Source organism: Rhipicephalus sanguineus, chromosome 8 (assembly GCF_013339695.2).
Source record: "Rhipicephalus sanguineus isolate Rsan-2018 chromosome 8, BIME_Rsan_1.4, whole genome shotgun sequence".
NCBI classification, from domain to species: Eukaryota; Metazoa; Arthropoda; class Arachnida; order Ixodida; family Ixodidae; genus Rhipicephalus; species Rhipicephalus sanguineus.
The window spans coordinates 139975048-139978785 of NC_051183.1; the positions used below are offsets into that span (position 1 = coordinate 139975048).

At 41.4% G+C, this 3738-nt stretch overlaps 1 pseudogene; it reads left to right on the forward strand.

The window, feature by feature from the left end:
- Positions 1-251: 251 nt before the first annotated feature.
- On the forward strand, positions 252-1464 carry LOC125759500 (uncharacterized; annotated as a pseudogene).
- The last annotated feature ends 2274 nt before the right edge of the window (positions 1465-3738 follow it).

The following is a 3738-nucleotide window of genomic DNA, read 5'->3' on the forward strand; positions in this document are numbered from 1 at the left end:
GCCATGAATCAAATTGAGTGTGCGGTTTGGGTGGCTGCATGTAAACATTTCCTCACTTCTTTTCATACAAGAGGCATGTCTACAGAAAACATGCTGCTTACATAGAAGGAATGCACACTCGTGACGCGCAGGTGACGATGGCACGAAGCACTACAAATGCAGTACCTGATATACCTCAAGACGAAGAAGAGAGCCCAAATGTGCAAGTCAAACATAATGACTTTCTCAGGTCTTCATGTGATTATGCTTATCAACTGGCAGCACTAATTCTCAAATGGAAGGAAGGAAGGCGGCTACCTGAATCCACAGTGCACGAATTAGCCAACAATGTTATTGATTTTGTGGAAACCATCGCAGACCATCTGCAGATGCGATCTCATGGTGAGCCATCCGTCAACAAGCAAGAGATTTGCAAGAAGCAACTTGACCAGCTGCGGACAAGGTCTGGCCGGACAACACTGGAAAACACATTTTCCACTTGTTGAATCGCGTACGGTAGTGTTGCATGGAGGTGACACCATGGAATACGTTGCTCTCTGTGACGTGATCGAGCACATGCTTGAACATTCAGAACTTTCAGAGGAGTACAGTAGTAACTCCTCTACGGATGGTTACATGCGTTCGGTATTTGATGGAAGTGCATTTCAAGACCATGAGTACTTTGCCGCTGATACCAGAAAACTTTGCTTGCAATTGTACAGTGATGAGTTTGAAGTGTGCAATCCACTAGGCAGCAAGAGGGGAAAACATAAAATGACAGCTGTCTATTTCCCCGTGCTAAATTTTGATGTGAAGTTGCGGTCAGCACTGTCAGGTATTCACCTCTTACTCCTTGTCAAAGATAATCATGTTGTCACATACGGTTTTTCCAAGATTCTTGAGCCACTAATTGCAGATGTCAAGGTTCTAGCAAACCACGGCATAAATGTAGATGGAAACCTTGTGAAGGGATCTGTTTTCGTTTTTACTGGCGACTATTTATCTAGCCATAGAATTGGAGGCTTCAAGTGTACATTTAGCCAAGGAAGGATTTGTAGGTACTGCATGGTTCTGCGGACGGAAACCAACGACAAACACTTGGAAGGCGATTTTGTGCTTCACTCGCCGGAAGGCCACAAGCACCACTTGAGTATGTTGAGTGCAGGGCTGTCCACTCTGTCACTATATGGGGTCAAGGAGACATGTGCTCTTTTGTGCCCTGGCTTTGATCCGACACTGCACCTTCCGCCGGATATAATGCATGATCTGCATGAAGGAGTTCTACTATTTGCTATGCGGCATATAATATCTTCAATAACTGAACAGTTATTTTCACTTAGTGATTTGAACAAAAGCATTTCAGAGTAGCTTTATGATCCCCATGATATCCGCAACAAACCAGAGCCCATTCAAAGTCATATCTTGAAGGAAAGGCTGTATTTAAGGGATCGGCAACACAGACATTTTGCCTATTTCGCAATCTAACCCTATTTGTTGTGATAGCGTTCCTTCAGACAATGCAGTTTGGCAGCTTTACCTACTTCTCAGAGAAAGTGTTGACATTGTCATGAGTCACGAAATTCCAGTTGCATATGTTGCCTACTTGCAAAGAAAGATTCATTTCTTCAGTCTTGAGTTCAAAGCTTTGTTTCCGTCAGCGAAATTTCCATGTAAAATGCATTACCTCATACACTACCCTTCACACATTCAAAAATTTGGACCATTGAGCCTGTTATGGGCAATGCGATTCGAGTCGAAGCATCAGTATTTTAAAGACATTGCTCGAAAAATACGCAACTGGAAAAACCTTTTTCGCAGTCTTGCAATGAGGCACCAGTTTCTGCAGGGTTTTTTGTTCACCACAGGGGGTGACAAATCGACGCCCCGTAATACAGGTGTGCGGTGCGTACTGTATGAGCACCTACCTTGCTGTATTAGAGATTTTATAACTCTGAATAACCTTGTTTACACAAGTCCAATGGTTGTGAAATCTGTGATTGTTGATGGGATGACATATAGGGTAAGCTGCTGTCTAGTCAAAGGTGTTCCAGAAGATGGGCTACCAGAATTTTTGCTTGTGTCTCAAATATTTTATGTGAACAAGGTACTGTTGGTTATGGCTAAACTGCTTGAGACTGTATGTTTTGATGAGCACTTTCATGTGTATGTTGCTAGTGCCATAGACAAGTACAGTGTTCGAACTTCATTTTCATAGTTTGAAATAGAGCAGTTGTACATGCATGAACACAAGGGTCGGAATCTCATAACCACGCGCCATTCGTTGTTCTAAACTTGTGAAAGGATTTGCTCATGCAGAAATGTGAACAAAAACTTGCACATAACTTTAAAGGAGTACTGACACAATGTTTAGGCATCGCAAGAGAGACGTTTTTCATTTCTATGGCATGCAGTGTTAACGCTCTCCACACATCGGAGCCAAGAAACATGTATAACATATTTCAGTTTGATTTAAAAATTTTCATCACCCGGCATCTGCAAGACAATTCTACCGCAATACACATTATCATGACGAGTCAACATAATTCGCTGTGTCTACGAACTCTGCGTCTTGCAAGCGGCCGAAATTGGTGTTGGATTGGCTGGAAGATGATTCACTCATCGTTCTTTACATGCGCCATGTACAACTGACAGCAGAGATGACAGAGCTGCTGCTATAGTACATCCAGGTTTCTGCCCCCCAAGACAAACCTATGTCAGACTGTGTTCATACGTAACTGTGAAACCGAAAGTGGCCTTTTAGGGTAGCATAATTGAAAATGCATTCGAAGTGATCTGAGGCACCACAATACTATTTTAGGGTTACAACCTTAATTTTATTTTGAGTGACAATAGAAAAATTTGTAAAATTCGTGTCAGTGCTCCTTTAAGACAAAGGGAGATGGCAGCATAGATTGGAGAACAAACACGGATAGCTGATATTGCGCAGAAAAAGGTGAACCGGAGCAGGCTATGTAATGCGGAGGACATATAAGTCTTGCCTCTTAAAGTGACAGAATTGATACCAAAGGATCGGAAATATAGCTGTTAGGGCCAAAGGGTTAGGTAAAGTGACAAAATCGGAAAAGCTGTAGCCATAAAATGAAATGAGCTCGCACTGGATGGTGCAAGTTGGAGATCTTTAGGAGAGGCCTTTGCGCTGCAGGGAACATTAATATAGGTTGAAAATGATAATGATGATGAACATTGAACTGCCCTAACGTCATTTGTGTGCATTCTTATCTTTGTCAATAGCTTGCACATGAGAACTATTTTTGTGACTCATTTTGAAACATCAGTATGACATCGCATGCAGTGGTGAATGAGTCGAGCTTTTTTGATTTTGTGAATCAGTTGTGCAAATCTGTCTGGAAACCGAAGTACCATCCACTGCATGAACATGTACCACTTGTATTTATTGCTGCTATAAATGTGCATGAGTAATATACACAAATAACAACATTCATTTCTAAATCAATTAAGCAGAGGAAAGTATTGGGGACACTATTTGTAGGGATTTAACTCTATGGCAGTAATTAAAAAAGTAAACGAATTAAGTAGATAAAAAAGTAACCTGTCGCTGGCAGGTATCGAGCCTGCGGCTTTCAGGTTTCATGTCCGATGCTCTAATTATGTTGTGTCTAACAAACAGCAATGAGCCCTTTATAAGCACCTTTCCTTCATTCATTTCTGAAAATAACACGTGTCAAGCTGATCCCTTGTAAAGTAAATTAATATATATACTATACAAAAGCTATTTTG